The 23810-nt window shown below is 39.9% G+C and overlaps 1 protein-coding gene across 1 annotated transcript in view; it reads right to left on the reverse strand.

Annotated features, from left to right (window-relative positions):
- Positions 1-23810, reverse strand: part of LOC311172832 (protein unc-13 homolog B-like) — a gene marked incomplete at its 5' end in the record, with an annotated part of 105156 nt that overhangs the window by 77046 nt on the left and 4300 nt on the right. The gene's annotated exons all lie outside the window — the stretch shown is intronic.

Below are 23810 nucleotides of genomic sequence, written 5' to 3' on the forward strand. Positions count from 1 at the left end.
CGCAAAAGGTTCATAAAAGGTTTATTTACAAGGGAAAGGGAAATGAGGAAATGTACAGCTCTGGGAGAAAAGTGGGAGACATAGTTTTAAATGAGTCCTACCCGATCCGCCGATCAGGAATCCCAAATGGCGCTCTGAGAGCTGGCCGCAGGCCAGGAGCCGCGAAGCCAGGAGGCAAGCAACAGCGAGCCCCCCAAGGCCCACGTGTTTGGTTTTTATACCCAACCTGGCTGCTTAACTCCACCCTCAGGTCCCAGCCACCTTCTCTTTGGTGGTGATGGGATTTGTCTTTCCCAATGTCTTGATGGCTTTAGTCTGGACTGGGAGTGGAGTCCACAAAGCCTGTATGGGATTAGCTCAGGACATCATTTCTCCCTAACAGGACTTCTGATCAAAACTGAAAGGCAGGCTTCCCTGGTGGCACAAGGGGTTAAGTACCACACTATGAAGCAACCCACAGCCTCCGCAGCACAAGTTTGATCCCCTGCCAGCCAGAGGGAAACCCACATGGCACAGCAGACCTCTCCTGTCTCGCCCGCTGCTCCCCTCAGCAGTGTATTTCACTCAGTCTGCCTGTTCTGTTCCCCACTCTGTCTCTGGTGAATCCTCTCACCCCCCCCCCCCATCTCTGGCCTGAACCACGACTCTTGTATGCATAAGTAAATAAATCTTTGGGGAAAAAAAAAAAAAACCTGAAAGGCAGAGAAGATGGGCCCTTACAAGTTATACAATCTAATCTTACTTAATGAAGACACTTCTTCAAGGAGGTAGAGGGAGCTAATTACTCTTACAGCAGGCAACCAGTTTCATGTTAGATAATCTTTTTAAGGTGTAAGTTACATATGTCCCTTATTTAAAACCTATCACAGACACTCCACTCCGTTTACAACAAAAGAAGAGGATAACAGACCAGATCTAGAAAACAAGTTATAAACAAAAGTGAAAAGTAACTTTTTTTTGGGGGGGGAGGAAATAAGCAGATATCAAGAGGAGTTCCTATTCAAATGGTCACCAAGAATTCTGTTTCCAAACACCAGTGGAGAACTGCACAAGAAAGAATCCCATGTAGCATGTCAGCTCCTAGGAAAAGTCAAAGACTATATGCAAAGTCAGGAAAACTGCAAAACTCCAGAAAACACCAAAAATATCAATGAGGATAGGGTTAAGTGTCATGGGGAAAAAAAAAAATAAAAGGAACTCCCTGAGAAGGACACTGGAGGTGACAGATCTGCTTGCTTCTTGTCCCGCATTAAACTGAAAGCTGCAGCTTCTCTGACATCCAAACTCAGTTTAACACTTCCAAGAGATGGATCATTAATAACCTTTCGTGAGTCTCTTCATTCCAAACAGTACTTAGTACTGAAATACATTTCTCTTCATTGAATCAAAATGCATCTCCCACTTAAGTGCCCTCTGTAAGCACAAGCCAATGACTTTCCAATTATTCCTCATTTATTTCAAGGCTTACTATACAGCTTCAGTAATAAGATAGTGTGGTACTGGCAAAGACATAAAAACAGACAAATCAATGGAACAAAAACAGATATATAAAATATACAATTATATAACTATGTTGGGGGGGGGAAGGATGTCCTAAAGCTAATTCCATACAGGCTTTGTGGACTCCACCCCCACCCCAGGCCAAAGCCAAAGACACTGGGAACTCCAAATCCCATCACCACCAAAGGGAAGGTGGCTGGGACCTAAGGGTGGGATTAAGCAGCCAGCTTGGTATAAATTCAGACTCTTGGGCTTTGGAGGGGTTCCCCCATTTTGGCTCTCCGCCAGCTCTCAGCGTATGGCCAGCTCTGAGAGTGCTTTTTGGGTTTCCAGGTTGTCGGATTGGGTAGGACGCATTAAAGACTTTATTTCCCTATTTTCTCCCTGAGTTGTACATTTTCCTTATTTCCTTTTCCCTTGTAAATAAACCTTTTATTAACCTTTTGTGTGTGCCTGTAGTAGAGTATTAATAAGTCCCGTTTAAGCGCACGGGTGAGGACCCACAGCCAGGCAACCCGTTCAATATCGGGGCTGCCCTATAACAACTATAGTAATACGTATTTTCTGAAATTACCTCATACCATATGCAAGCAAAACATGTTATGAATCATGAATCAAACTAAATGCAAGAGTTAAAACAGTGTAACATCCAGGAGAAAACATAGCAGAAAATCTTAGTGAACTTGGGTTAAACTAGATTTTAAAAATCCTGACGTTTAAAACAAAAAATGGCTGTCACTGCTGGTTTCAATACAGCCCCATACAATGCTCTGACGCTACTGTTGCTGCCACAACTTGGGAGTTTACGCACCAGCACCGCCACCACACCACTCCCTCCACAATTCTGTCACCACGAAGGGCATGAACAAGTAGAGATTTTGTACTACACCTCCCCACCCCCACCATCCTACCACAGCAGACCCAAACCAAGGATAGATGCCACCTGAGAGTATCCAAAACACAGGCTAGCCAAAAGCTGAGACCAACACACTCCCTCTTTAAGGATGTTAATTAGGAAAAGCAAATACAAACAATTATGTTTTCACTTTGTCCTGGTAAGAATACAAAATGGTGTAATCACTTGGAGAAACAGCTTAACAATTTCTTACAGTTAAACATACACTTATCATATTGTAAACCCTGACAGTTGGCTTTTCTTTTTGTAATTCAAGTGCCTGACTTAAGCTTTGATGCTGTGGCATCTACTTCAAAGAGAACCAGCTTCAGTAAACCATTGCCAGCCATGTGACTAGATAGAGAGTCAGATTGCCTCCCCTCAGTGGCTCCTTTGTTTTACAGATCTTCATTGACTTAAATAACTGGTTATTTGGTTTTTCTTTTTCTTTCTTTCGCTTCCCATGCTTTAAATTCCGACTTTTTGTTTAAAATTCACCAATAGTGAGCTCAAAAATACTAAACCTCCACCCTTCATCCCAATAAAAGCAGAATCCCCAAGTGCATTCATCCATGAACACAAACTCACTCTTTCCTACCTTTTTTTTTTTTAATAATTCCTTATGGTTATTGTTGAAGGGCATCTTGCAATCCTAGTAAGAACAAGGACCAGTCCAGCCATAACACTGGTTTTGATAGACTGAAAGTGGCACAAAACATCCTGCAACTATCCTTCTTAGAATTTACCCCAGAAAACTTATGCCCATACAAATACTTGGGCATGAAAGTTCTTAGCAACCTTACTCCTAATAGCCTAAAACTACAAAGAGCCCAAATGTCCTGATAAACTGGCAAATGGATAAACAAAGTGTGGCATATCTACGCAAAGGCCACTAATCAGCAATTTAAAAAGGAAAAACTGACAATGTGCAACAATACAGTTGAATCTGAGAAGCAAATTTTGCTCACTAAAAGAAGCCAAACACAAAACGTTGTATGCTGTAGTACGATTCCGTTTACATGACATGCTAGAAAAAACAAAATTGTAAGAGAAAGTACAGCAGTACATAAGGAAATTTTGGGGGTTGCTGGAACTATTCCATATCCTCACCTTGGTAGTAGTTAAGTAACAGGGTGGGCCCCAGGGAAAGTGGTGGTTCCAGGTTCCTGGCCCCACCCAAGGGACAGTGGGGCTGAACAGAGAGAAGCTAGACAAGACTGAAAGCGAGCAGGAGGAAAAAGGAGACGTGCAGGAGGCACATGTTGCAGAGAGAGGGGAGAAGCTGCATTTGCTTCTCAGCCTTTTATCAGCAGCAGGGACCTGGACATGGAAGGAGACATTTGAAACAGACGTGGGGACTGGTGAAGAGGAAAACCTTGATTTTGATTTTGCTCTTTTCCTTTCAGACTTGTCTGGCTGCTTCTGCCCCTTTCCTATGGATCCCCACCAGAAGGTTCTGTAGATTTGTGGCAAGCTTTTGGGCCTCAGAGGTCCTGCTGTGGGCCACCCCTGTTTGGCTGGGACTTTACCCACAAGGGGACAGGTAACTTTGGGTGTTTCATGTGATAACTATTTTATTCTTTCCCTTCTCTTTACTACACACTAATTATATGAAAGTGCTTTTCCATTAGCGATCTTACACACTACAATATGTTTTCTCTTGATGTGACAGAAGGCAGAACCCATTTAGAGTGGGCAGGTTTGGGGATACCAGGGTACCCCTCCTCCTGCCCTGTAACAGTTACAAGACTATATATTGGTCAAAATTCAAATACTTATAACTGATCGATGTTTCAATGTGGAAATTATAGTTGGAGAAAAAATTGACATCTCACTAAAGTTGGAGAGAAAAAAACTCCTCCCAGCAACCCCACATTTGGGAATTTAGTCTACAGATTTTCACAGATGCAGGGGGGGGAAGTATATATTAGCTAATAAATGGAAGCAATGTTTACAACAGCAAGATGTTAGAAAATTGATTAAATGTTAAATTATCTAATTACATGAAGCAAAGCTTTAGAATTTTCAAAAGAAAATAAGGGAATAAATTATGTTTGCATGATGGATGGATGGGTGGGTGGATGGATGGGTGGGTGGATGGATGGAAAATACATATACATTTTAAAATAAAAGTCATGAAAGGGGGGCCTCCCTGGTGGCGCAAGGGGTTAAGACACAGCACTGTGAAGCTTTCCCAACAACTGCAGTGTGAGTTTGATGCCTGGCCTGGTCAGGGAGCTGACCTCCCTTGTCTTGCCTGCTGCTCCCCTCAGCAGTGTATTTCAGTCAATCCGCCTGTTCTATTCCCCCCTGCCTTTGGTGAATCCTCTCACCTCCCACACCTCTGGCCTGAACCCCAGTTCTTGAATGCATAAATAATCTTTAAAAATGCTAAAAGTACAATAGTATTTCATAGTCAAAACTGGGAGGAGCTCTAGCTACAGCACACAATTCTTCCTTATCATCTAATACCACACTATTCTATATAAAAACAAGGAGAAAAGCAAGATGTATAGAAAAGAAATAGTCATAACTAATATATTGTTTATTTGTCAATTACATCTCCATTTTTAAAAGAAGAGGAAAAAAAATAGTCATGACTGAACAGATTTCTTCAAACACCAGCCAACAGGAAAACCTCGCAATCAGGGCTAATGGGAGAAACCACAAGCAAAATATTTGGTCCCAGGCTCCTTACAAATAAAAAGGAGAAATAAGAGAAGATAGGCTATACTGGTTGATCCTTAAAAACCCTGTAACCTCAGCTTCTGAATTGCTCTGACCCTGCTGAAGAATCCATTCTACAACTGGCACTCTGAAATTACGGGAAATAATCCTCTTCACAGTCTGTATCTAGTGACCTAGTTCCTCAGACACAAGGGATGGTTGACTTCCCCTGTCCTCTCATGAAACAACTTCCCCAAAGCCTTTCAGTACTATTTTCCTTGTATGCAGCCCTCCTGTTTCAGAATCTAGCATTAAAGAATATACTTCTCAAATGCAATAACTGCCATTTCCTTATTATTTAAAATAATTTGAAAAGACAGGAATCATATAATCCCACTGTGCTGTTTTCAATCTGGCATAATACATATTTTAATATATGTAGTTGTAACCATTAATTTGTATATTTTGTTGTATTATATTTTTATATTTGTCAAATATTTGACCTAAAGATACATTAACTGTGATATCTGTCAGCCAACTGACCGTAGGAGTTGATTCAGCACACTGACTAGCAAGAAGTGCCTTTGAATTTGTCACCAAAAAAGGTTAGTTATCAGATAAGATTAATTTTAAAAAGAAGGGATCAATCTAAGACTATATATTCTAATGAAAAGTATCATCTATCTACATCCTGTTAACAAAAGATTGTCATCCAGGAACTCTAAACCCAAACACCGCACACTTACATAAAACTAATTTATTGGGCTCTTGGTGCCCTGCTTTAAAAAACAAACAAAAACAAAACCTTACCATTGGTCCTGAGCTAAGAAAATCCACCCATGTAATTCTACATGTATTCAACACCATATTTACATGACCTCACCATCCTGCTCCTTTGATCAAATCAAGGATGATCATCAGGCCTAAGAACAGTCAATCAGTAAGCTACAGAGCAGTTTAACAGGTGTTCTGGAAGATACAAAGAGAATGAAGAAAACCAAAAGTCATTGTAGGAATAAAAATTCCTCCTTCTGCTTAGGTGAGGGTACAGAGACTGCAATTTTTCCATGTACACAGTTGGGCTAGACATCCCAATGGTATTCTGACTCCAAGCCTCTCCTCCCTCACCATGCCTCCCCTCCTCCAAAAAAAAAAAAAAAACTAGGGTGAGATAAGTGTTAGAGGAGAAGCAAGCTGTGTATTTTGCTGTTTGGAGAATGTATCTCAGGGGAACACAAATGGAAGGAAGAAGATAAGTTGAGACGCTATTAGTGGTCCAGACAAGAGATGATAATGGCTTGCATTAATGTAATGAAGGTAGAGATGGATGATCAAAAAGATCTAGACAAAGTAAAGCATATAAAGAATTGGGAACGAGTTTCTGGAGCCAAGACAGCAACTAAGCATAGTAGTCTCTGATGCACAGATGTTTTTACAAGTTAATTTTTACATGGTACGTGCTTACATGTTTTTACATGCTATATTATCTCTTCAATATTTATCAAGTGCATACTGTCAGTCACTGTGACACATAACACAAAGAGAGAGAAAAGGCTTCTCTCTGTCCTCAAGTTTCTTTTGGGGTAGTAGGTTTAGATGAGATCATGAAAGTGGGGTCCTCATGACAGAATTAGTGTCATGAGAAGAATGCCGAAAGCTAGCAAGTACGCTCTCTCTCTCTCCCTTTCCCCCTTATCCCTCCTCTCTCTTGTGTGAGGATACAGTGAAAGGGCAGTCATCTGCAAGTCAAGAACAGAACCTCCACCAACCTTCAACCATGCTGGAACCCTAATCTTGGAAGTCCCAGTCCCCAGAATTTTGAAACATGCCCAATATTTAAATCACCCAGTCTATGGCATTTTGTTGTAGCAGTCCAAGCTAATTAATATAGCTAAATATTTATTAAACAAGACTTTCATTTTTCTTTGAATTGATCAAATAACATCACTGGGGGAGGAGTAGGAAAAAAGAGGGAAGGAAGCATGGAGGACTACGGTGGTGCACTCTGGGTGATTTGGTGGAGGGTGACCTACAATGGTGAGATCTGACAGGGGACTCCTAATGTTATCACAATTAAAAAATAAATTAAAATTATATAAAGATAATATTGTTATAGGTTGAATTATGTCCCCCTAAAATGTCACCAGGCAAGAAGGCCCAACTACTCCATTTACCATGCCCCTCCTATGTTTGCTTACAGGACCCAAGAAAAGATGCTAATAACCACAGGACAAATCACATCAGCCATCCCCAATATGGAACTGGAGTGGTGAATGCAAAAAGAGACATGTGCAACAGCACCAAGTGCAAAAAAGTCTTCTGGGCATGACCACTAGAACCCCATCGTAGGCCTATGAAGTTTAACTCTTCCCGTATAAAGGACCCTGCATGCCCTTGCTCTGGGGGAATATATACTTAAAGAATAAGTTCACCCTCCTCCATTCCTTGATCAATGAATAAAGTCTCCACTTGCTGTGCTAAACTTGATTTTGTATTTCATTGGAAGGAACAATTCTGAGTAAGGAAAGAATCAGCCAATCAGCCAAGGGCTGGTGACAAAAATTTATATGGTGAAGTAAGCACCCAGCAACTATTTGCAGATGTAGTAAGTTAAGATGAGGCCATTAGGGTGGTTTCTAATCCATTATGAATGGAATTCTTATAAAAAGGGGAAATTTGGGACATGCACACAGAGAATACCATTTAAAGATGACAGCAGAGATGCTTCTACAAGTCAAGAAATACTAAATATTGCCAAGTTAACAGGAGTAAGAAGAGAGGCATGAACAGATTCTCTCTTACAACCCTCAGAAGGAACTAACCCTGACGATATCATCTTGGACTTTGAGTATCCAAAACTGTGAGACGAATATATTTTCATTGTTTAAGCCACCCAGTTTGTGGTACCTAGTTACAGCAATCCTAGGAAACTAGTACAACTAAAAATAACCTTTAGGGGGCCTCTCTGGTAATGCAGGGGTTAAAGACAGCGCTATCAGCTATCTCCAGCTACTGAGAGTTCTATTCCCAGGCCCACCAGGGAGGTGACCCACATAGGGCAGCAGACCTCTCCTGCCTCACCCACTGCTCCCCTCAGCAGTGTATTTCAGTAGATCTGCCAGTTCAGCTCCCCACTCTGTCTCTGGTGAATCCTTTCATCCCCACACCTCTGGCCTGTACCCTAGTTCTTCTATGCAAAAAAAATTTTTAATTAAGAAAGTAAAATTACAGTCAAATAAGCAGCATAGTTTTAAAACATAACATCTCAATACATAATACCCCACATGACTGGTCTTTTCTCAACAGACTTTCATATATTCTTTAACTTGTCCCTAGGATCCTCAGAGGTGGTTAAGGCAAGAAAGGGGTTATTAGTCTCCTTTTGCATAGCTGAAAACAGACTCAGTAAATTCAGTAATGTGCTAGACAATCATACCTAGCAATCTTCTCAATAAATAGAGCTATGTCCACATATGCACTGTCCACATGTTAATCAAAGTTAAATAAAATTGAAGATTCAGTTCCAGGTCATACTAGCCTCATTTCAAAAGTTCAATAGTTACATGTCAGTGTGGTCACCCCTGAAGAACACTGACATGAAACATTTTAATCATCAGAGATTTCTATCCAACAGGGCTGGACATACAGTGTTGTAACATACTGAGGATATAGATTGCAGCCTTACAATGTATGGTACAACAGATCTTTGAATAAGTACCAAAACACTGTTAACCAGGATCCTCAAAAAATTGCTTATAGTGATCAGCAGAGGACATTTGCAACACAGCGAAGGCAAGAAACAACCTAAGATACACTGAAGCTGTACACAACTATAAAAATCCATCTGAGAAACCACAGGGTGCTCTTAAGGGTAATCACAAATACTATGAATCATCCTGGAAAAGCAATGTAATAACATGCATAGTAAGAAGTAGATACACATTTACAGAGAGACATGTCTAGGGTGAACCTATGATTCTATATTATAGAACCAACCAAGCAATAATTCTACAATATGTATTCTAACCTATGTCTATACTGAATTTTCTTCTTATCCAGGCTGGAAATATCTCTTAAGTAGAGTAAACCTAGTTCTTAGACACTTCATTGCACTCTGGACCCCAAAACAATGTGCTATTTTTAATAACTACCATTGAGTATGTAATCTGTGCCATGAATTGGGCATTAAACATTTTAGAGAAATGTATTAAATATTTATTTTTTTAATTTGTATTTATTTATGCATACAAGAGCTGGGGTACAGGCCAGAGACGCGGGAGGGTGAGAGGATTCACCAGAGAGAGAGTGGGCAGTAGAACAGGCCGATCAACCCAAATACACCTAAAATCCCCACTTACTTCCATTCTCTCCCTCCCTCCCTTGACATATTCACTATGCTGATATTGATATGTATCAGCCCAGCCCAAATTTATACTTTTAATATATATGTGTATACCAATAAATAACACACAGTAATGTTTTTTGCATGTTTCTAAATGTTAAATTTATGCTATCATATTGTATCTGTCTGCAACTTGCTTTTCTGCCCATTTTGGTTTTGAGATTTATCAATATTGATAAATGAAATTTAGTTTATTCATTCAACTTAGTTTTGCTTGCATTCTATTTGATAAATATGCCACAATATACTTACCCAAACTTCTACACAGGACTTTTGATTCCAAATTCTTTTTTTTTATTAAGATTTATTTATTTATACAATAGCTATGGTACAAGCCAGAGGCGTGGGAGGGTGAGAGGATTCACCAGAGACAGAGCGGGGAGCAGAACAGACAGAAGGACCGAAAGCACTGCTGAGTGGAGCAGCGGGCGAGACAGGAGAGCTCTGCTGCGCCATGTGGGACTCTCCCTGGCCGGCTGGGAATCGAACCAGTGCTGCTGAGGCTATGGACAGCTTCACAGCGCTGTGCTCAACCCGCTGTGCCACTGAGGAGGGCCTTTTACCAAATTCTTACCATTACAAACAGTGCTGTCATGAGTATCCTCCTGCATGTTTTCTTTGACACAGTGTTAGGACTGGAATCACTGGGCTGCAGAGCATACATGCTTTTGACTTTACTAGGTATTGCCAAATTACACTCCAAGGTAATATAAATTTTTACACCCATCCCATTGAGTTCCCAAAATAATACTTCCCAAAAAATGTGTCAAATAATTTTCTAAATAATAATTCAACAACAATTCTAAGTAATAGGGCCTCCTGGTGGCGCAAGGGGTTAAGACACAATCTATGAAGCTAACCACAGCCACTGCAGCATGAGTTCGATCCCTGGGCAGAGAGCTACCCACTTGGCACAGCAGACCTCTCCTGACTAGCCCGCTGCTCCCCTCAGCAGTGTATTTCAGTCATTCCACCTGTTCTGTTCCCTACTCTGTCTCTGATGAATCATCTCTCCCCCAACACCTCTGGCCTATACCCCAGTTCTTCTATGCATAAATAAATCTTTAAAAAAAAATTCAAAGTAACAAACCACCTTTTATTTTATAACTCTTAAAATTGTAAACCAAATCTCTATAAACACAACCAAATCCAACAATGACAGAGGTTCCAAACAAATTTATCATCAGTCATCTTTCCTTCAGTGCCTATTTGTGACAAAGGAAATATAAGCTAGGCCTAAGGACACTGTAGAAAAATGTTTTCCAAACTTTCTTTTAACTTACTCTATGATAATAGATATTACACTGCAACAAAGTTCCTATGCATTTACATAGTGTGAATTGTGTCTGTATATGTTAGTATGTATACTATGAAACAAAAACTTCTAAAACAATACTTTCCCTTTTTCCCTGATGCTGGTCACCAACTTAACTGATTTCAGGAATAATGAATCATGCGTCTGGTTTGAAAAAACACTGCTGTGTATACATTTTCCACTTTACAAATCAACTAACAGAGAGAGAGGTTAAGTAACTTGCCCAAAGTCTCAGATCTAAATAAACAGTGAAATCAAAAATTCAAATGCAGATTCCAAACCCACATTTTTTATAGTCTGTGCTTTTCCCCTGCAATATTTATATTAAGTCCACACCAAATGAAACAGCTAAATGCTTCAATTTATGTCCACATGAAGCAAGGCAAAGGAAAATATAATAAATTCTGTAAAAATATGGCAGTGTGATTAGAGTAATAAACAAAACCAGTGTTGCAAATCAACATATCTATGATTTCATTCATTCATCTACATTTCTAAAAAGGTCTTAAATATCACTTCTAAGCTTACACTTTACTCCACAGCTATTTGTTATGACTTAAAGAACATATTAAGGGCCTCCTTGGTGGCACAAGGGGTTGAGACTCAGCACTATGAAGCTGTCCTCAGCCACTGCATAGTTCCTTTTTTCCCTGTTTAGGAGCTTAAGTATTTTGAAACTTAAAAACAAGAAAATATGATCAGTTCCATAAACATTTATGAGCACTTAACTATGGGTGAGGCATTGAAGTAGTCACTCTGTGTATATAAAAATGAGTAAGAGGGCCTCCCTGGTGGTGTAAGGGGTTAAGCACTGCACTATGAAGCTATCCCCAGCCTATGCAGCATGAGTTCGATCCCTGGCCAGGGAGGTGACCAACATGGTACAGCAGACCTCTCCTGTCTCACTTGCTGCTCCCCTCAGCAGTGTACTTCACTGGATCCACTTGTCCTGCTCCCTACTCTATCTCTGGTGAATCCTTTCATCCCCTGAACCTCTGGCCTACACCCCAGCTCTTGTATGAATAAATAAAATCTTAAAAATATATATATATATAAAAGAAAAAAAATTCATAGAGAATGCCAAGAAGGGCTCGCTGTAAAAAAAAAAAAAAAAAAAAGACTAGGAAATAACTGAAAGTTAAAAAAATAAAGAGCATATTGATGAAATATACCCAAATGTGTTACCTATCCTTGAAAAAAAAAACCTTAATTTCTCAAAGAATCAACAAAAATTACTACCTGTAGGCTCCTTCTCAAACCAATAGGCAAACAAGTACTTACGTCAAACTTCAACTAACAAAGTCAATGACTAATTCTAAAGTAAACACAGTCCAGGTTATAACTATGTACAAGTACTCAAATATGTCTTTTAAAATATTTTCTAAATAAAAATATCTCAGTTGGTAGAGTTTACATTAATACACAATCAGATTTCTATGGTTACTATTTACCCCAAATAATACAAGCTTGGTTATACAAAGACAGTTGTCTATTATAGGTTCAGCCTACCCGTCTATTCACCTAATACCTTAATTAGCCAACTAACTCTTACAGGTATAGCTAAATGTAAAGAAAAATTTGTTTCACCCAGTTTAATGTTTCAACTTCAATACCTAAAGCCATCAGAGCCTCCCTGGTGGCCTATGGGTTAAGTCTCAGCACTATCACCAATACAGCCCGAGTTCCATGCCCAGTCAGGGAGCTAACCACACCTCTCCTGTCTTACCCACTGCTCCCCTCAGCAGTGTATTTCAGTAAATCCACCTGCTCTGCTCCCCATTCTGTTTCCTCTCATGCTCTCCTCTCATACTCTCCTCCCCTGTACCTCAGGCCTACACCCCAGTTCTTCTACACAAAAATAAATAAAATCTTTAATTAAAAAAACAAAAACCCAAAGCCATCATAGTAAAATCTCTTACCTTGGACATAAATCATAACTATTTTTTGGTATCTATTAAAATCCATTCAATATCCCATAAGGAAGCCCACAGGATATTAACTGCTGATACACAGCTGATCCATCAACATGAAGTCAAAACAAATGCTTACTAGATATTACTATGTGAAAGAGACTGTGGTCCTGTTTAAGATACCTCATGTGATAAACTAGAATTCAAGTCATTAAAGTGTAGTGTGCATATATGGGTTGTTTTGAATAGCATGCCTCCCATCTCCAGTAAAACAAAGTATAGAAGCTGATCTCAAGAAAGAAAACCCAAAATGTCTAGGGTTTACAGAAACAGCATTTATATATCACAGCAAGAAATACCTATTACCACCCTGAAAGGAGAAAAGTCATAAGTACTCCAAATTTAAGTTCTGCTAGCAAGCAACAGATACTGACACCACAAACACATTGTTTGCAACCAATCCTCAAATATCAAATATCGGCTGCCTTATTTATTTCACTTCATTACTGAGGCAGCAATACATTCCCTTCTCTATTTTGTTTGGTTCTTCACATGCATTTTCAAATAGCTTATAAACTGCTATCACAATCTCAAGTGAATCACTGCTCCAAATGAGAATGGCACAGTCATTGTCTTTCACATGGACAGAAGATGATTCTGAGCAAAGGCAAAAGACTCAATTTTTTTTTGTTTTTTAGTGAGACTCAAGAAGAGTTCTCCTGAATCTCAAATGCACTATACTATATGTCCACTCCAACCCCCTGCAAAAAAAAAAAAAAAAGGAATTTAAGTTGTAGACACTATGTAACTAGTAAATTCTCTATCCTATAAAGCACCTGATATAATGCTGTACCTGAATATATTCTAAGCAAACAAACCACAGCTGGAGTGAGACTCTGCTTTCACATCCAACAGTGCACAAAGCCATATTTCCCCTAACATTATTTATAAAATATGTTTTCTTCATGTTCCAAAGCACTATCCTTTATTACAAATTTTCTATTTTATAATTTATAACACAGAAATATCTAAATTCAGATTTACAGTCCTGAAATTAACTTCCATGGGCCCAGTAAAATAACAATAATAAAGATAACTAAACTAACAAGGTAATTATGAGAACTAAATTTTAATCTTTACCTGTTATTAGCAGAGAGCAAGGCAAAGAGCAAAGGTTGATTAAATGTTAGCTTCAGTATTTCACTGACTCTAAGATGTTGTGATATTTTCTTATATTTTCACAATTCTAAAATCCAAACGCATCTTATAATCAGTGATGTGTTATAGCTCAATGAATACTATTTTTTCTAGTGGCACATAATTATGCATATTAAAATATCTGACATCTTATAGTCAATTAAATGGAAATGCAGTATATTATGATGAAGCTGAGTAAATGTTTACCTACCTTACCACCATTCCTCCACCCAACAGATCCACAAAGAATACACCAAATCTACACCTGCTCTCCCAAGTCATGTTTCCAACTATAACACATGTCAGAACCTCAAATTTAACATGTCTAAAGCCAAAATCATCATCTCCCTAGAAGCTGTTATTCCTTCTTTCTGTTTCCTATCCCAACGAATGACACTATAACACACACACAAAAAAATCTGACTCCGGGCCTCCCCGGTGGCGCAGCGGTTGAGCGCTGGGTTGCGAAGCTGCCCGCGGCCTCTGCGACGCCGGTTCGATCCCCGGCTGCTCCCCGGCCACGGGAGGAGGGTCCCACATGGCGCGCAGACCTCTCCTGCCGCCCGCTGCTCCCCTCAGCAGTGTACTTCGGTCCTTCTGCCTGCTCTGCTCCCCGCTCTGGCTCTGGTGAATTCTCTCACCCTCCCGCGCTTCTGACTGTACTCAGTGCTTGTATAAACAAAAAAACAAAACAAACAAACCAGCAAACAAATAAATAAAGCATGCCTCTATAAAAAAAAAAAAAAAATCTGACTCCACCTATACCTCCTACCTCTTGCTCTCCCACTGGGGCCTTTCCTGTCTCTCAAATGCAATCAAACAATCCATTTCTGCACCCCATTTTATTTTGTACCTCCATTTCAGATATTACCAAACTGTATCCTAGAATATATTTAGTTGAATACAAAGCAGTCACTCCCTCTTGGTTTTTAGTTTCTTGAAGGCAAGACCCATTTCTTACTCTTTTTTTTTTTAAAGATTTATTTATTTATGCACAAGAACTGGGTACAGGGCCTCCCCTGGTGGCACAGCGGTTGAGTGCTGGGCTGCAAAGCTGCCTGCAGCCTCTGCAGCGCCAGTTCCATCCCCGGTCACTGGCGAGGGTCCCACACGGCACAGAGACCTCTCCTGGCGCGCCCGCTGCTCCCCTCAGCAGTGTGTTTTGTCAATCTGCCTGTTCTGTTCCCCGCTCTGGTTCTGGTGAATTCTCTCATACTCCCGCGCTTCTGACTGTGCCCAGTGTTGTATAAATAAATCTTAAAAAAAAAAAAAAAAAGAACTGGGGTACAGTCCAGAGGCAGGGGAGCGGGAGGATTCACCAGAGACAGAGTGGAGAACAGAACAGGTGGATGCACTGAAATACACTGCTGAGGACTGTAGCGGGTGAGACAGGAGAGGTCTGCTGTGCCATGTGGGTAGTTCCCTGGCAGGCCAGGGATCGAACTCATGCTGCAGAGGCTGGGGATAGCTTCATAGTTATCCCTTGCACCACCAAGGAGGTGCTTAACCCCTTGCACCATCAAGGAGGTCCACTTACTCTTTTTATACACACAGAGTGGCTACTTCAATGCCTCACCCATATTTAAGTGCTCAAAAATGTTTATGGAACTGATCATATCCTCTTTGTTTTTAAGTTTCAAAATACTTAAAACTCCTAAACAGAGGGAAAAAAGGAACTATGCAAACAAAAATTTCTATAACTTAAAAAAGAATTTCACACACATGATCTCACTTGGAGCTTAATTCTCAACTCTATGAGGTACTTGGAACACTTCATTTTTAAACTGTGGCTTAATAGTCAAGACACTTGCCAAAAGCATTCAGTGTTACAATGAGATTTTACCCCACACTGTCAGAATAGCTATTATCAAAAGTCAAGAAACAGTAACTATTGGCAAGGGTATAGAGAAAAAGGAACCCTTGTGTTCTGTTGGTGGAAATGTAAATTGGTGCAGACACTATGAAAACAGCATGAAGGTGATTTAAAAAGTTAAAGATCAAGGGCCTCCGTGGTGGCACAAGGGGTTAAGAAGCAACCTATGAAGGTATTCGCAGCCACTGCAGCACGAGTTCGATCCCCCATTTGGCACAGTAGACCTCTCCTGTCTCACCCACTGCTCCCCTTAACAGTCTGCCTGTTCTGCTCCCCATTCTGTCTCTGGTGAATCCTTTCACCCACCCCATACCTGTGGCCTGTACCCCAGTTCTTGTATGCATAAATAAATCTTAAAAAAAAAATGATTGAGTGAAACTTCTAGCACTCCCAAACGCACTAAATCAACCCCACCCTTCACTGATAATCTGCATCCTACTTTACAGACAAATCAGTTCTCTCTCCCCACCGCCATATGATCTTGACTATCCCCTTCTTATAGCTTCCTTCTTTCAAGCTCCAAACATTCAAATTTCTTCTCAAGATCACTTTTTTTTAAAAGATTAATTTATTTATGCATACAAGAACTGGGGTACATGCCAGAGATGCAGAGGAGGGGTGAGAGGATTCACCAGAGACACAGCAGGGAATAGAACAGGCAGACCAACCGAAGTACACTGCTGAGGGGAGCAGCAAGCAAGACAGGAGAGGTCTGCTGTGCCATGTGGGTTGCTCCCTGGCCAGCCAGGGATTGAAGTTGTGCTGCAAAAGCTGAGGACTGCTTCATATGCAGTGCTTAATCCCTTGCACCACCAGGGAGGCCCACTCAAACGGATGCCCACTTATCCCTTTTCTTTATTGCAAAATTTGTGAAAGAGTAGCTAGAACTTGCCCATTCCACTTCTTCATTCCCAAGTAGCCCTCAATCACTGAAATATGATGCCTGGCATCACACTACCCTAATGAAGCTGCTCTATTATTATTTTTTCAAATCCTCAACCAGTATGATTCACCTCTATCATTTGATCATTCCTTCTTGAAACTCCCTCTACTTTAAGCTTCAGATACTTATATCACACTCTCCACTTTCCTGTAGTCTTGGCCACACTCATCAACTCTCCTGCACATTCCCTTAGCTACAATATTAATTCGTTTTCTCCTCTCTTATCCTCTATAAGCAATTTTATTCAAGCTAATGGCTTTACTTCCAAATACCTACAACTCCCAAATACTTATCTCTAACACAGATTTTAATTTTAAGATTTTACAAGAGCTGGGGTACAGGCCAGAGGTGCGAGGGGTGAGGGATTCACCAGAGACAGAGTGGGGAACAGAACAGGCAGAATGACTGAACCACACTGCTGAGGGGAGCAGCGGGTGAGGCAGGAGAGATCTGCTGCACCATGTGGGTAACTCCCTGGCCAGCTGGGGATTGAACTTGTGCTGCAGAGGCTGAGGATAACTTCACAGTGCTGTCTAACACAGATTTTCACTAAGCTAGAGATCTATATTTTCAGGTGCCATGTGAAGAGTTATGTGCATGCAGTAGGATTACTGACACTTTTAACTCAATATACCTTCTCAGGAACTTACCTAACAAATACCTTAAGTTTAACTGACTCTAAGAAAAATTTCCTTTGTCTCTGTGTATCTTCTTCCGCAATGGAGAAGTCAAGGATGACTTCCAGTTTCCCAACTTTGATGAATGGATGTCATAAAGCTGGATGAGGACCGTTAATTGTTTTCATGTTAAAATAAGCACTCTATGACTGGGATAATACTAATCATTTTCTTAACAATTCTCTCAGAAACACTTTGTTATAACATTTTCACCATCTCTGCTGCTACTCCTTAGTCCAAGCCATTATACATTTCTCACCTGGACTACTCCATTAGCCTACTAAATGGGCCCCTATTTCCACTGTTGCTGTGTGGGTCTCTTAACCCCAGCTCCACGACTCCCATTTGTCGGTGTGGTGTTGTAAATACAACATTGCTGGTCATGGCTTCCCATCCAGTCCATTCACCACAAACTGACCATAAATCAAATCATCACTCTTTCTGTGAACCACTTAATGTCTTCCAATACTTTTTAAAATAACATCCAAACTCTTTAATATAGAACTTACACGTTTCGATCTGCCTACTTCTCTGTATACCACACTTCCTTGCAAAAACCCCTTCTATTTTTCTTTCCTCTCTAAAGATTTGCTTCCAATTCACTTGCCTGGAAAACTTCCCTCACATTTCTGATTGATACCTCTTTCTCATCATTTAGGTCTCAGTTCAAATGTCACCTCAGTGAGGTCTTCTCAGATGTTTTTAATATTTTAAATTGACTCAGATTATCTCAATCCTGTACTTGTCTGAAATTATATTGTTTAACTGATTTCTGTATCTTCCTTTCATAGAAGCAAACTCCATTAAGAATAGGAGCTTCCAGCCTCCCTGGTGGCACAGGGAGTTAAGCACAGCACTGTGAAGCAGGGAGCAACCCACATGGCACAGCAGACTTCTCCTGTCTCACCCGCTGCTCCCCTCAGCAGTGTGGTTCAGTCAGTCTGCCTGTTCTGTTCCCCACTCTGTCTCTGGTGAATTCTCTCACCCCTCACACCTCTGGCCTGCACCCCAGTTCTTCTACGCATAAATAATCTCTAAAAAAGAAAAAAAGAATAGGAGCTTCATAAATACTTTTAAACGGATATATGCATGTTGAAGATGTGGAAATTAAGGTTCAATGAGGTAAAGTAACATATGTGTAAGAGTACACAACTCCTAAATGGGGGAGCTGATATTTTCACTAATTCAGATCTGTCTAAAACCAAAGCTTTTAACAGTCATCCTATAATATAGTAATAAAAGCACAATGAGAGTAAAAACTAGTAAGATGGACTGGAGTATGATTAGATGAAGGTTAAGATTACAGAAGCAGAACACCATTCCCAGGAATGATATATTCTGTGACAAGGTGATGAGTATGAATGACAGAAATTAGGTAAAAAGTTTAGATCTGTATCAGTTATCTCCCTCTCCATAGCAGGTAGATTTACTTTATCCTTTCACAGATAAAGACTACAAATCTGTTGTAAACTAGAAATAGAAGCAGAAACAGCAATGGTGGGGAAGTTTTCAGAAATTTCTATTTCCTATGACTAAGAATTGCTTTTCCCTATTAAGTGATTGTTAAGGAGAAAACAGTTTGTATACATAAAAACCTAGCACAATTGTTCTGTCATATCTGTACCACGTATTATATCACTGGGGTTTACTAGCACAAAAAAACAGCCCTCCTGACTATTTCCTTGGATGTTCTGGGGCTCTCTCACATATTCAGGGAGTAGTTGCTTTTGGAGATTACACTTGAGAATGAATATATCATTTTTATTGAAAACAACAAAGAATGAAATAGATTCCTTTATGAAGTCGAACAGAAAATTCTATCATGTTTACATTTCTTGGTAATCACAGACAGGATCACAACAAAGCAGGAAGTGAAAAGCTGGTTATCTAACATTCCTCATTCAGAGCAACAACACTAAATATTCCACACAAAAGGAAATTGTGTTTGTTTTTAAAGAGACCTAGGAAATGGATTTCACTGCTTTTCTGTGCTGGGTCAAACCTTATCAAGAAATATTAATGTGGGCCTCCCCGGTGGCGCAGCGGTTGAGCGCTGGGTTGTGAAGCTGCCCGCGGCCTCTGCAGCGCCGGTTCAATCCCCGGTTGCTCCCTGGCCAACAGAGGAGGGTCCCGCATGGTGCGCAGACCTCTCCTGCCGCCCGCTGCTCCCCTCAGCAGTGTACTTCGCTTCTGCCTGCTCTGCTCCTCGCTCTGGCTCTGGTGAATTCTCTCACCCTCCCGCGCTTCTGACTGTACCCAGTGCATGTATAAACAAGCAAACAAACAAACAAATAAATAAATAAATAAAAACATGCCTCTATAAAAAAAAATTTTAAAAAAAAAGAAATATTAATGTATGTTCAATCTAAATTACCCTTGCTATTGAAAAGAGTGTCTTTAATTTCTCTCCCTCTTAATCCAATCTACACAGCGCTTATTACCAGATTAACAAGTACACTAAAGTAGTGTTTTTACATCACTATTTTGAAAACTGGTGATAAAAACACTAAAACATTTATCCTGACTTTCCTATAGAAACCCACTTAGTAGCTGAACAGTAAATATAGGAAACTGAATTTGTTTATTGAACTAATTCAGCTAATTAATGAAAGGGATGATTAAATTAAATGAAGGGGTGAAACAAATCATTCTGTGGTCCCTAATGAATTGGTAGACTAGACATTAAGCATCAACAAGCGCTAATATAACAATAAAATAATGAGAGAAACAACCAGATATCCCAAGCCTCCTGATGAAGAACCCAGCCTATAAATAGCCTTCAGTGAAAGAAATGAAATGGCTAGAATAAGGTATGAATGAACCGAAATAAGGTATGAGCTAAGGAATGAACGAACGAACAAAAGGAGAGAAAGACTAACCAAGTCTCTAAGTCTGAAAAATCAACTTTACAGGAACTATATGACTCAAGGACATGTTAAACTATGCCACAGTTAGCAAAATCCAGACTAGAAAACAAATGATCCAGTCTCTTCAACAAATAAATTACCAAAAAAAAAGTGAGTGAGCTAGAGTGGAAACAGATTTTTAAAAAAGACATAAAATACTATCATCCAGCAGCAATATGTGGATCTTATTTTGGTCCTGATGCTGGTTTTGTGGGTTTTGTTTTTTTTTTTTAAGCCTTATCTTTTGAAGATACATACCGAAGGATTTACAGATGAAGTACTCTGGTGTGTGGATTTGCTCTGAGACAGAAAGAGGGGACACTACATGGGGTTAATAAGGAAAAAAGAGCTGATAAATGTTGAAGCTGGGTGACAGGAAACAGTAGGTTCACATACATTTGTTTTAATTCTCCATAATAAAAAAGTTTAAAACACAAAATATTAACAGTAGTATTGAGAGATGATATTTTTAGTGGTTCTTGGGTTTTGTCCTTCGTTTTACCTTAGCAACTTCCCATAATTCAAGTTGTCTTCATAAGGTTTGTACCGCTGACTATAAACTGTGAAGACAGAGACCACATCTGTCTTGTTCACCTCTATATTCTCAGTGTGCCTCACATATGTCAGGTGCCTGACATATAAAGTTGGTAAACATTAAATGAATTGATAGCCTTTTTTTTTTTTTTTTTTTTAGGAAAATGGTATTCCTTTTTAAAAGAATGTAATGACACTAGGTTCAGGCTATTATCTTAGTTCAACATCGTACACACAAACTCAGTATTTCTTTGAATAAAATGATGGCCATAAATTTTATTCTTAAATGTAAAAAATCATTTTTGAACACAACAGATCTTTTCAGGTCTTTTAAGATAACAGGACTTTATCAAGACTGCAGGATTTACTATTTAAAGTAAAAACAAACTACCATTTAAGACTGAATCAGGGCCTCCCCGGTGGCACAGCGGTTGAGCACTGGGTTGCGAAGCTGCCCGCAGCCTCTGCAGCGCCAGTTCGATACCCGGCTGCTCCCCAGCCACCAGAGGAGGGTCCCACATGGCACGCAGACCTCTCCTGCCGCCCGCTGCTCCCCTCAGCAGTGTACTTCGGTCCTTCTGCCTGCTCTGCTTCCTGCTCTGGCTCTGGTGAATTCTCTCACCCTCCCTCTGACTATGCCCAGTGCTTGTATAAATAAATAAATAAATATTAAAAAAAAAAAAAAGACTGAATCAGAAATTCAAAACTGGATATTTAATGGAATTAAGAATTTTCTAAAATGTGATATTATTTTGTGAGTTTTTTTAAAAAGATTTATTTATTCATGCATAAAAGAACCAGGGTACAGGCCAGATGTGCCAGAGGGTGAGAGGATTCACCAGAGACAGAGTGGGGAACAGAAATACACTGCTGAGGGGAGCAGTGGGTGAGACAGGAATGGTCTGCTGCACCATGTGGGTATCTCCCCGGCCGGCTGGGATCGAAAGTGTGCTGCAGAGGCTGCGGTCAACCACCTGCGCCACCAGGGAGGCCCTTTGTGAGTTTTTTTTAATCCTTGTCTTTGAAGATACATACTGAAATATTTACAGATAAAAAATATATATTAATGCTTATGACATGCTGAAAAATAACAGATATTCAATATCCTTTCTAAAAGTGAGTATTAAGAATACAGTTACTAAGAGTAAATTGGTAGAATTTGAGAAACTGTTTTTTGCATTATCAACTTTAATTGAAATATATACATCACCAATGACTGAGAAATTGTAATCCCAGCTATATGCATACCCATCAGAAAGAAATACAAGATAGAACAAAAAGATGCAAAAACAAATACAACACTTGGAGTGATATTATAAAAGTTACATGGAAAATAAAAGGTTCGGCAAAGGCAAACAAATTGTGATATAGTCATGAGATATTACATAGCAATGAATTACTGCTATATTCATCGAGTGGAAGCATCTGACAAGCATGTTAAGCCCAAGATGTTAGCCCAAAAGAAATATTGTATAGGGGCCTCCCTGGTGGCGCAAGGGGTTAAGACACAACCTAGGAAGCTGTCCACAGCCACTGCAGCACGAGTTCGATCCCCGGCCAGGGAGCAACACACGTGATGCAGCAGACCTCTCCTGACTCACCCGCTGCTCCTCTCAGCGGTGTATTTCAGTCAATCCGCCTGTTCTGTTCCCGCTCTGTCTCTGTCTCCCGCTCTGGTGAGTCCTCTCACCCCCTGCATCTCTGGCCTGCACCCCAGTTCTTGTATGCATAAATACATAAATTTTTGAAAAAATAAAATCTACCTAGATCCTTAGGCTCCTACCTATTGCATAGATTTGAATCATAAAGAGGCACAGAGAAGATACTCAGCAAATATTACTAATGACACAGCCCAAACTTCAAACAGGCTCATACAGCAAAGACTGAAATACACAGCATAAGTAAAATGGGCCAGTAGGCTGTATTTTTTTCCTAACGAGCACAACTTCCAGAAACCAAGTTACAGAACGTGCTGCTTATAAGGAAGAGAGCTGTTTATGCCAAGAATTATCTATGGCAGGGGAAATTGGTCCTTTTCCCCTTCGCTGCTGCCTGGCTCAGACAAGTCACAATCAACTTCCTGATGCCATTGCTAAGCAAAAGGAACCCAGCAGCAACTCTGCTTGTCAGGGCAGGGGCTATTCCAAACATGACATGACGGAAGCCTACTAGTAAGGAATTAGCTGAGGCAATAACACTGAGGAAAAAATAAGATGTTTGCCTGTTCTTTGCCTGAAAACTCTAAAATCATTATTGTTCCTACTTTACACATGGCTGAAAACCAATATTCAACACCAATACGGGTGTCTCCCCAAGCTAGAGCGCACACAACATATGTCCTGTGTGTCCATCAGAGTTCACCTTTGAAGGGTTTCCCAGCTGTCCTTTTAGTGAATGATATGAATGATAAGTGATGACAAATTATAAGCTTTTCTAAGGGCAAGTCACATCATATTATAAATCAACTTGGCCCAGTTCTCATTCCTAGTGACACTTTTGTCCTAGTTTTAAAATACAGGTGATTCTGGTTTGTACATGTAAAATACAGGATTTTGTGGTTTGTACACATTCATATGGAAAAGTTTTTCAATAATACAAAACAAGATAAAAAAGAAAAATACATAGAAATAATAGGTCAAACTTAACAGAACAGACATCTTTGGTCTTTTTGATAAGCATAGAATATTACCTGTCTTTAATAGAGAACTCTGATCTCAGAGATGTTTGAGGCATTTGATTTTGCTAATGGATCCAGCTGAGTGTATTTACTAAGCCAGAAAACAGCAATGAGCTACACAAAAGTCTAAATGGGAAGCTGACTAGAGATCTCCAAACACATAACAAAAACCATATGCAAGGATCTTCACTGTAGCGTTGTTTGTAACAGCTGAAAAGAAAAAACTGAATGCCCATTATTATGTAGCGTTGTTTGTAACAGCTGAAAAGAAAAAACTGAATGCCCATTATTATGCTGATAGGAAAATATTTCAT

The sequence above is a fragment of the Talpa europaea genome (genome assembly GCF_964194135.1).
Source record: "Talpa europaea genome assembly, chromosome: 7".
NCBI classification, from domain to species: Eukaryota; Metazoa; Chordata; class Mammalia; order Eulipotyphla; family Talpidae; genus Talpa; species Talpa europaea.